Source organism: Mastigoproctus giganteus, chromosome 13, assembly GCF_048544385.1.
Source record: "Mastigoproctus giganteus isolate SK-2022 chromosome 13, ASM4854438v1, whole genome shotgun sequence".
Taxonomy (NCBI): Eukaryota; Metazoa; Arthropoda; class Arachnida; order Uropygi; family Thelyphonidae; genus Mastigoproctus; species Mastigoproctus giganteus.
Genome location: NC_143587.1, coordinates 74,482,136 through 74,494,420, shown reverse-complemented (window position 1 = coordinate 74,494,420; position 12,285 = coordinate 74,482,136). Strand labels below are relative to the sequence as shown.

Below are 12,285 nucleotides of genomic sequence, written 5' to 3'. Positions count from 1 at the left end.
AGATTATGAAGAAATTAGATGCAATCTCAGCATTCTGATAGGAGTCTATGAGAGTTTGAGGTGTAGGCTAGATGCCCTCAAAGGAATTAAAATGGGGGACCCATCAAGCTCTCAGCTGCACAACTCAATGCCAGAGCTCACTCTTGTGAATCAGGCAACAAAGCAGCAATCTTCAGGGCAGAATGTGATGATCCACAGGAGCTAGTTATTGTTGGTGACTCAATTGACAGGGAAACGAGAAATATATTGTGAAAAAGTATAAGTGGAATAGGAACAGGGTAAGTCTGCAGAGGTATAAGTTCATGACATTGTAGAGCAGATATCTTTTAAGGACACAAAAGGTGATATTGTTATACACATTGGCATATATAGGCATATAGGTCAATGTTGAAAAAAAAGTCGTGAGTTAGGGTTAAATTTGAAAGTTTGTGCAATTCTGCTCAGACACTATAGAAGGGAGTATATGATGAGATCCTTGTGAGCAAATTTGGCACTGGAGAGATTGTGCAAGGCTCATGGGATAGACTTTTTCTCAGTGTGGTCTGCACTTGTTAACAGGAGACACACATCTACAGGGATGGGTTACACTTAAATAGAAAAGGTGCAAATATATTTGCAGATGCTATCGAGGCAATGTTAGGTGGGTGAGAAAACTGCTCGCTTGGAGTGATTCACAGACTAACAGATTAATAGTAGCCGCAGGCAGAGGCGAAAGTGATTCTTGCACTGCTTCTATAGGAATGTGCAACAGCTTGGAAAGTAAGTTGCTGGGGATTTCAAGAACTGCTGGAAGTCATCATGAAACAAGTAAATACATGAGCTGTGTTAGGGTAACTAAGAGTAAGAACAGTTGCATGTACACCAATGCTAGGAGTATAGTAAATAAATTTGATGAATTTGAAGTGCTAGTCAAGACATCAAAGGTGGATATTATTGGGATATCAGACACATGGTGTCATACAGATATAAGGAATGCCGAATTGGAATTTGAGGAGTAGAATGGGTACAGAAAGGATACACAGGATAGGAAGGGAGGAGAGGTTATGCTGTTAATTAAGAAACACATAAAATCTAAGGCAGTGCATCCAGTTGACATTGGTGGGCCGTGCAATGTCGAATCAGTTTTGTGCAAAATAAGCACTGGGAAAACAAAACTGAGGGTAGGAGTGTGTTATATGATTAATGATTCTGATGAGTACAATGAACAACTGTAAAGAGAAATAGAGTGGGCCAGTAAATCAGAATGTCTTATAATGGGGGATTTTAACTTCCCAGATATTGAATGGAACTTGTGGGTGACCAGCTGCACACTAGCAAGACATTTGTGGATTTACTGGATGACTGTTTTCTACAGCAGCATGTTCAAGAGGCAACCAGAGGGAGTAATACTCTTGATCTGATTATTAGCAGTGATTATTTATGCATTAAGAATTTGCAGATAAAGGAACCCCTAGATGGCTGTGATCATAGTGTACTGATGTGGGATTTCAAGTGATCATAGTGTACTGATGTGGGATTTACTTAAAGATGTAACTACCATCAGGGGTAAAGGGAAAGATTTTTGCTTTTGTAAAGGTGACTAAAATAGTCTCAGACAGTTTTTAAATTCTGTACAGTGGGACCAACTGATGATGTTACCAAAAGCAAATTCTAAATGGGAAGCATTCAAGGAATTAATTTTTGAAGCTACTAAGCTTTTCGTGCCAATTAAGAAATGCTGTTCATGGTTGAGGCCTAAATTAATGTCAGATGTACTAATGAGACTCGTGGCAGAGAAGAAAAATATATGGGATGCATATAAATTATCAAGCAATGCAGAAGCCTATAGTAAATATAAACTAGTCTGCAATCAAATAACAAAGGAGGTTAGACGAGCGAAGGCAGATTATGAGAAACCTTTGGCGTAGGATGCAAAAAACAGCAATAACTTCTTTATTTATATAAACTCTAGAAAGAAGAGGATGAATCAGTTGGGTCCACGGTATCGATCGTTCGAACGTTGATGATAGCTAACAAAATGAATACAGTCAGTCTTTGTATAGCACGATAGTTGTGTTCTTAGAAACCCTTGTGCAATATAAATAACAGGCCCTATGGGAAAAATAGGGTTAGGTGCCGATCACCCAAGATTGAACACATACATCTGTAACCAAAACATTACCAAACACAATAAATAATCATAATAAAAAGCTGTAATAAAATATTGCTAATGCTTTTGCTTCTATCATAAGCAAACTTGTTCTTTGTTTGATTTTCTATCCAAACAAATGACAACAATTCCATCTCTTTCAATTCTTTGTGTCTTGATCTAATGGATTTTATTACACTTTGAGTTGTCCCTGTTATGAAAGTTGTTTTTATTTTCTCTGCATTCTTTCTAATTCTTGGCATTGCCTCATTTAGGCCTGTAGCATGTGCAATATCACATGGCCTTTTATTTCACTCAAAGTGTTTCACAATTTCATATTTTGTCCCTATAGTATATATAACAGAGGCAGACTTACCATAAGTCTTACCGGGGAAACCCCTTTGGGCCAGAGGCCAGTGTGATTTTGGCCATAAACGCTAGTATGACGCCACTACAAATTTTCCCGGGTAAGAATTTTTGACCCAGTCCACCTCTGTCTATCAATATTGCTTTTCTTTTCTCTCTGAATGTGTGCTGTCTTCACCAGGATGCTTCCTTTTCACACCTTTTAAGTATTTTATTCATTTTTAGAGAATAAAGCACAATTACAAAATGAGGAGGCACGCTTGATACACATAAACAAAGCTGCACGCATGTAGCAACTAAATAAACAACACCGTAAAGGCAGAGACGCACTATTAACATCTCATAGCTCACATTTTACTAAAGCACATTTCTGGGGATTACTACCATAAAACAATAAAAACAATTTCCAGTTGCATTTCTGCTAGTGGAATCTGTTATAAACTGGTAGTATACTCAATCTAATTGCATTTGCGATAATCCTGATAGCTGGAATTGTGTGGGATTTTACGTTATTTTGGTGAAACATGTTTCCCCTTCACTGATATAAAAACATATATACATTTTCCAAATCTTCTCTTCATTCCTATCATGTTGTGTTCCGTTGGAGTGATTCCGCGTTAGACTGCCATTTCTTGTAAACACAGGCAAATCATACATAAACGAATTCGGTTTGTGTTATATACGATATTGTTCCCCTATTTATAAATAGTGTATGATCGAATTCGTGTAGTGTAAACACGTGTTATACAAGGACTGACTGTAAATATTTTGCATCTACAGTCACAAATGAGGTATTCTGTAGGGAAGTGGAGGACCGAAGCTTATTAAACTGTAACAGGAAGATAAATAATTTTGTAATAATTGAGAGCAAAGTGGAGGAGAAATTGTTGAAGTTAAACATAAGAAAAGCACCTGGGGTGGATGGGTTCTATCCAGTTATATTGAAAGAGGCAGCAAAGGAAGTGAGCAAACCCATAGCCATAATTATGAGAGCATCCTTGGACTCATGGTAGGTTCCCGTGGTCTGGAGATGTACAAATGTATCCCCAATTCAAAAAGCAGAATCGAAGGGTGACACGAGTAATTACAGACCAGAAATTTTGACCAAGTCAGATCACAAACCATTATATTTCATCCAAAATAGGAATAAACAATCAGATGATATTAAAATTGTGTCCAAGAATCTAGCATTCAAGTTGAATGCATGCCAGGAAAAGGAATGTGGTAGCTAGCCATCTTTCAAGAAGGTACACTGCATATGAAGATGGCATGCAATATGAGAATGTTATCCATACTTTTAGGCTGTCTGGAATTTTTTTACAGAACAGACACTTGCCGTATTGCATTTATTAGTGCTATGAATAATGATACTTTTTCATAGTAGTAATCTATACTATATGTCACAGAACTGTCCTATTAATTTTAGAAAAGAAAAGAGCTTGTCAATGTTAGAGTGGCCACCTATGATTCAATAGATCAGAGTGTAGTAGAGTCATGTGATACAAGAAAGCAAGCTTATGTAGCATCATCCAAAAAAAAAAAAAAAACAAAAAAACATTTCACATATCCATTCCCTCAAAGTTTGTCCAGTTCTTCCTTGAATTTATTTAAGCTATCAACTCCCACAACAATAGATGGAAGTTTGTTCCAGCAATCAACTGGCTAAAGACAAATTTCTGCACATCTGTTCTACAACTCTTTCCTCAATTTGAATTTATGCCCCCTCGGGTTCGTAATCTGAGCAAGAGGAAGGATCCCATTACAATTGAGCCTGCTCAACCATGTCGAAAACTTTTTCTATATCAAACCATATCATAATTATATGCTCATTCCCTAGAAGAGCATTTCAAAAATTTGTCTCTGTTTTACCATAAGGTCCAGAGAGGATATATTTTTACAAAAATATACTGATTTATGTTCAGCACATGCTAGGTTTCCAAGAACCAGGTTAGTTGATTATTCACCATTTTCATCTAGTTTTCCCTAGGCAGGTTGTTAGGATTGTGGGATGATAATTTGTCAGATTCACATGATCTTTTCCCAGTTTGGAGAAAACAATTACTTTAGAGTACAGAGTGCACTATAGAGTACAAAGAGTTACTATACAGTACAGCCATTGATTGGTATTAAAGTTTGAGTTATACTTTTCAGCTAGAGCTTTCATTTCTTGAAAGGTTTGTATGCTGATACATATGCAAAGGTAGACAGGGTAGTTGATTACAGAATAACATATCAACTGTGTGGTATCTCACTCAGGGTAGTGGATACAATGACAAGGATGAGGGGGGGGGATTGCAAAGATATGAAGATTGAGCAGTATAGATGGGCTGCTAGGACAGTTCAGAGGATTTCGTTAATGATATACAGTGGTACCTTGGATTGCAAGTAACTTGGTCTGCGAGTGTTTTGCAAGACGAGCAAAAATAAATTTTAACTTGATAAACGAGCGAGATCTTGCAATACAAATACAGTCAGTCCTCGTATAACACGTGTTTACACTACACAAATTCGATCATACACAATTTATAAATAGGGGAATTATATCTTATATAACACAAACCGAATTCGCTTATGCACGATTCGTCTTTGTGTTTACAAGAAATGGCAGTCAAATGCAGAATCACCCCAACCGAATGCAACACAATAGGAATGAAGAGAAGATTCTGAAAATGTATTTATGTTTTTTATATCAGTTAAGGGGAAACACATTTCACCATAATAACATAAAAACCAACACAATTCCAGCTATTGGTATTATCGCAAATGCAATTAGATCGAGTTTACTATCAGTTTATAACAGATTCCACTAGCAGGAACGCAACTGGAAATTGTTTTTATTGTTTTATGGTAGTAACCCCTAGAAATGTGCTTTAGTAAAATGTGAGGTGTTAATAGTGTATCTCTACCTTTACAGTGTTGCTTATTCAGTTGCTACACGCACGCAGCTTTGTTTATGTGTATCAAGCGTGCCTCCTCATTTTGTAATAGTGCGAGCGATGAATCTGTTTAACAACAATGCAATGTCATATTTCCGTGAAATCCTCAAAAGGAGGCAAAAGCAAGTATCATTGGATAGGTTCCTTGTTAAAGTCACAAAAAAGAAAAAGTCAACAGATAGCAGTGATTCCGTTAGTGACAGTGAAAGTAGGATGACTTATCCTACCCAATAATTAATACATTCGATTGCTTTATGTATATTAAATTTAAATATTAAAAATATAAAAACGTATGTAGGTATTTTGTATTAATCATTTTAACAGTATATGAATATTTTTGAGTTTTGGAACAAATCATCTGGGTTTTCATTATTTCTTATTGCTTTGATATACGAGTGCTTTGGATTATGAGCACGTTTCCGGAACGAATTATGCTCGCAAACCAAGGTACCACTGTACACGAATTTTGCCAGCAGGGATAAGAGAATGATTATCCTATTGTATAAGGCAATGGTTCGGCCACATCATGAATACTGCATAGAGCTCGGGAGATCTCAGTTCAGGAATAATATGGATCTGTTGGAATGGGTGCAAAGAAGAGCAAAGAGACCGATGAAAGGAAAGAGGGTGCCCTTATCAGGAGAGGCTTCAGTTCTGCAAACTGCAGTGTCTAGAAACTAGGCACCTGCAAGGAGATTGGATTGAGGCAATTATGGTTTTGAATGGATTGGGTAAGCTCGATGCTGATGGAATCCTTTCTCTTGCTCAGACTATGCACATGAGGAGATATAAATTCAAACTGGGGAAGGGTGGTTGCATGTTAGATGTGCAGAAATTTATCTTCACCTAGTGAGTGGTTGATTGCTGGAACAAGCTTCTATCTGATGTTGTAGAGGCAGATAGTTTGAATAAAATCAAGAAAGAACTAGACAAACTATTAAAAGGAATGGATAAGTGATTTGGGAAGTTCTTTTTTTTTTTTTTTTTTTGTGGGGTGGGGGGGCTGATTCTGTATAAATGCTTGCACCATTTACCACTATTAATATCAGCAACAGTGGAAAATAGTGTTCTGTAAAAATTCTGGCGTATAATAGTGGTAAAATACCTAGATATTTTTCACTACTAAGTTGCTGAAACACTGGAATTGTAATGGACAACATATCTTGTAGCATTCTTTCTCGACTTAACCAGAGGTTTTTTTTTTTTTTTTTTTTTTCAATTTTTTCTATTATAAAAAAAAGCACTGATTCGCAATTCCCTCACATTCAGCAATATTCTCTCAATTCTAGTTTATTAGTAGAATTTATTAGGATTCATTTATTAGGATTCGTTTACCACTATTAATATCAGCAACAGTGGAAAATAGTGTTCTGTAAAAATTCTAGCGTATAATAGTGGTAAAATACCTAGATATTTTTCACTACTAAGTTGCTGAAACACTGGAATTGTAATGGACAACATATCTTGTAGCATTCTTTCTCGACTTAACCAGAGTTTTTTTTTTTTTTTTTTTTTCTATTATAAAAAAAGCACTGATTCGCAATTCCCTCACATTCAGCAATATTCTCTCAATTCTAGTTTATTAGTAGAATTTATTACATATAATGACTATCTGCATTTCTACTGATCATGGAGCCAAAATACATTGTAATTCATTTCTACTTTTAAACAATATATTTGGCTTTATCTCTGGCTTTTTTCAAAAATTTATGAGTTTGCTGAGTAGTGCGAGATACTTCTAGAAGAGATTCCAAGCCTTAATTTTTTTCTTTTTTTGACAATATTGCATTCGTTCTTCCACCAGCTAGTGGCAGCTTATGCTATTTTCCAGGGAAATGAGACATTAAACTTTGGCTGTCATTAATACCTGATTTGTGATGTGAACTATACAATGTCTGCAGATTTAGTAGTGATTATTTATTCATCTATTATTGCAAGAGTACTATATTTTGTACAGTCGGTTTTATGGGATTTCCACCTTTTTTCCTATCGTAACGTATAACATCATTGTTAATATTTTGCAAACCACAGGAATGTAATCACTATAAGTAGATTATTTAAGATTGTCCATTCAATGAGTGAGTAAGAAAGAACTGGTGAATGTAGGGAAATGCCAATGACAGAGGCTGTTCCTGTGGATAAATGGATGCATATTTTAGCTCCAGTATTGAGAAATGAAAGATTTTGCTCATCCAATAATTTTTTAATCAATTTTTCTTGTTTGTCATGAAAGTGAGATCCCACACACAATGATGATAATGCCTATTTACATTTCCCATAATACAGACATGGAGTGGTAGCTGAGTCACTAATTCAAGATCTGCACACGCATACTGCTGATTTGGAAGCAGTTGCAGTGCATATTTCAATCTAGTGTTAACATAAACTGGATTGAGAGTCACACTTAAACTGCTTCCAAAGATGTTTTGCAAGTGATGCATTTAAACTGAGGATCCTGGAGTCAAAATAGCCACTCTGCCATGAGAACCAGTGGAGGGGAATCAATCCTGTCTATATACCGTAGTGGTTTACTGTTATATTTACTTGTGGAGAGTTAGATTTTTCTTGGTGATAGAAGCCTCTGGGATTACATTTATTGATGTGAAGTCATAAATGCCATTGATGTTACTGTGGTAATCTCAACAATTCCATTGTATTTGTAACTATCTGTTTCCAAGAAGAGTCTGCTTGTGTCATTCAGGTTTTTTCTCTTTTTTAGAGAAAATATGGACAACTGTCCATATATCCCTCAGCCTGCATCACTAGGAGTGGTTCATCCTGGTTTTTTTTCTCATGTATATCCAAGTGATGGAGAGATATTCTCTTGCCTTTTGTTTCTGGAGTGTTAGGTTATGATTGGTTGTGAAGTAGAAGACATGTCTGGCAGAATCGTGACTGGTGTATTGGCGGCTTGATTGGAAGTTGCCAGTGGAGACTTATGCTAAAGCTAGTATAAAAATCTCCACTCAGTTCAAACTAATGTTTTAGTTCCCATCAACAACTCCCAGAGATGTCAGATGGGAACTGAAACATTAGTTGAACTGCAGTAGAAGTTTTCTCTTTGTGTTATTGGATGGTTGCTGAATATCTGAATGATATTGTAATTGGTGATATTTCTATTAATAATTGGTGTAATTGGTAATTAGTGATATTGTATTTAGTTTCTCTGCTTCAGGTATGTATCTTTATTCTCAGTTGAGTTTTGTATTTCTGAATCTTTTTTCCTCTTTTCCATGATTCACAATCTTTGGAATAGTTGGAGAAATTACAGTTTGGACAAGATAAAGACTGTGCAGAACATCAATAGTATGAGTGCATTCCTTGGACCAACAGGAAGCACATATTACTGTCCTATTATATACTGCCTGTGATTACCTAGGATTCGGTATATATGATGGGACAAGACGGTTCATGTAACTTTTACAGAATTTGGTGGATTTGGCAGGTTAAACAATAATATGACATTTCTGATTGCAAATAATGAGCCATTTGTTTTAATGAGAATTACCTTGGCCTGAATGACATTTTTATCTGTGATTTCTTGCACAATTTCTTCAAAGACATGCAGAAAGACCTATGCTGTTATCACTACTTTCAAGGAGTTTGATGTGGCATGAAGGGACAGTTGTGTGAGTTCTTCCAAATGTTGTCAATTTAATAGTTCAGAGTGCCTGCCTATGTTGTATTGTTTCAACAAAGCAGATCACCTGATTTAAGTCAGCAAACCATTTTTGATGGGCCATCATTCTCTAATATTTCTAGATCAGAAAGGAAGAAAACTTGCTAACTAGTGAATTAGGAAATGAAGCTAGACACTCTAGTCTGTATCCTTTTGACGTAGGAGGAGTTATGATCTTGTTCTCTACAGTATGATGGGTCTATTGGCCCACAACATGAAGTGCTTGTGTAGTTCATATTTTCTCCATTAGCAGCCCTAAGAAGATTCACTTTACTGCCAAGGTTTCTAGTCCCACTACACGTGGAACATTGTTTTTGATGAATTCCTGGCACTCCACTTGGGTGATGTCAACGCACAATCTTTCATGGATGATCTCGTCCTAAAGGTGGCAAATGAGCTCTAGATCACAGTTAGAAGCCTGTGCGAACCACGCACTGTAAGTACTCCAGGACTGGGCAAACCTGCATACACTGGAGATTTCTCCAACCAAAACAAACTCAATTCTGCTGAGAGGAGCGCTCAACATCAGACGACCACCCCAGATAAAAGTAAGGGTAAGCACAATCAAACTCGCAAAACAGATGAAATACCTAGACATTATCCTCGATTCCAACCTGTCCTTTAAACAACACCTCTTATATCTGAAGGAGAAGCTGAGAAAATACACAGCGCAAGTGGTCAGAGTAACACACAGAGACTGGGGACCAAACAAAAGAACATTATCCCTCTACTATAAAGTAATTTTCATCCCAGCAATTACTTAGAGCCCCAATATGGTACTCCAAAGCAAGAACAGTGGTAAATAAAAGAATCCTTGAAACGATACAGCAAAACATACTCCTCACCACCACTAAGGTGTGTAATATGGTGAGTACCTGCACGCTGCAGGTCCTGGCAGGAACTCTCCCTCTGGACCTGGAGGTGGTGAAATGTGGGTTGATTGAACATTTAACACTTTTATACTGGACCGGAAAAACAGTAAATCACGGAACACCTGAAAGAAACTTGGCAGAGGAGATGGCAAGAGGCGACCAAGGGTGAAGTCACACGGAAATTTATACCCCACGTAGACAAGACCTATCCAAAGGCTCCCAAATGGTTCTACCCGGGATTGAACACTACCTTCCTCCTGATGGGCCATCGACCCTTTAACGCAAAACTGAATGCACTCGGATTGACCGAGGACCCAACTTGCACCTGTGGCAATATGGAGACCTGGCAACATATGCACAAATGTGAATACTATGAGGAACAAAGATCACTACTCATCACCAGAATAAAGTTTGTACCAAAAGACGTTGTCTTTTGGTACGAACCGTCTGGATTTGGAATATGAGTACACTGCGCCCAGGACAACTTTAATAGACGAAGAATGATGCAGAAACATCCGAATAGAAGAACTCCATTGAAACTAACCAAGGAGGAGACACTCAAGACTACAGCATTAAAAATGGACATACCGCATGGCTACAACCGATCAGAGGAAATGACCAACAAAAACACCTCTCCATCTATGACCTGGAGCAAAAGGCCAGTACTGATGCTCTCAACGAATACAACTACCTGAAATGACGTCAAAGTAGTACTACAAGCTGACCAGAGTCATTACTGACCACATGAGATGAACACTAAACTAGTGAGACACTCAACCAAGACTGTGACCTACCTGAAGTGACACTGAAATGGACATCCCCAAAAGCCACGACTGTTTCCACAGTAACCCACCTGAAACGACACTGAACTGGACAAACAAAAATGACCGTGACTGCAGCTACACTGCCACCTTGCCTTTTGGCGATCTGGGTTGGATACCTAGCCCACTGTCTCCCAATCCTGGTGGGGAAAGGGGATGGTCCTGTCCCTTCTCCTCCCCCCATGTTTACTTTTCCTGGTGACATTTGGGTTGTCTTCCCTATTGCCCCCATACTTCTGTATTCCCCCCAGACATCAGACTCTCTCTATACATCACACACAACAAAAACTTAAATAAACTTCCAAATTCTAACAGCCAAATCGCGCATCAATTCCGATGTTTAACCTCATTAGTGAACCACCCCTTAAAATCATATTTTATTTTTAGGTCCTAGCCACTGAAATCTCAGGAAATTAGGTGGCAGGGCCTGCCAGACTAAACAATATAATCTACTTGGTACTTGGTCTGCCGCCACAGGGCTGAGTGCGGGCAACGTTGCGCCCCAGCTGTGGTCTAGCAGCATAATGACCAGAGGAACAATGATACACAACACAATATTTCCAAACCCCATACATATATTTAAATCTCTAGTCTTAACAGTGATCTGTTACACCCACAAAGAAAACCACATGGATATGGGGAGAAACCTTGGTGCCGTTTGACAAGAATACACTTTACACTTTTACATGGAGGAACTTGTGCCACTGCTTTGGGATATGATATTCAATATCATGTATGATTAATGGACAACAAAACATGGGCAATTTTGAGAATGATCAGCAGACTGATACAAGAGAAATGTCTAAGCACATTGGTCCAAGGAGTAAAATCAGTGTGGAAGACCAACAGACAAAATCAACCTCAGGCTGAAACTGCAGTTCATATAAATCATGATAAATAATGCAACACCCATTCTTATTATGCTTTAAAAAAAACAAAAAAAAAGTGCCCATGTCAGCACTGACAAGAACTGAATTATAGTATTTATTTATTTTATTTTTGAGTAATTTTATTCTAGTAATTTTATTGTATAAGTGATGTATGTGCATAGTAGTTTTGTGTATATATATATAAAATCCAATACCAAAAATGTCAGTAAAAAAACCAACAAGGTTTTGGAAGTTATTGCAGTTTTATTCAATTATTGTACAATATCACTGGATATATCTGATTTATCTGTGACTTGATTTTTTTTAACACTAATAGCAACAAAAATTTACCTTTGAGAAGTGTAAGTCACACATGTCAGCAAACGTTCTAATACAGACAACATGTCACTTACACTTTTCAGGGTAAATATTTTCTGCTGTTTTAGAAGACTAGAGGATAGCCACTTTTATTTTCTCAAAAGGTAGTGTAATTAAACAGATTTTAAAGATTAAGAGATAATAAATCTTTAAAAAATGAATTTGTTTTTGAAACTGTCTTCTGTTTAATTCAAAAAGTGGTAGCTCATTGTAAAGGAGATGTTTTTATGTGCTAA

General features: G+C 37.2%; 1 protein-coding gene across 3 annotated transcripts in view; it reads right to left on the bottom strand.

Moving 5' to 3' along the window:
* Window positions 1–12,285, bottom strand: part of LOC150076169 (protein lin-37 homolog) — a 238,058-nt gene that overhangs the window by 36,100 nt on the left and 189,673 nt on the right. The window lies entirely within an intron of this gene.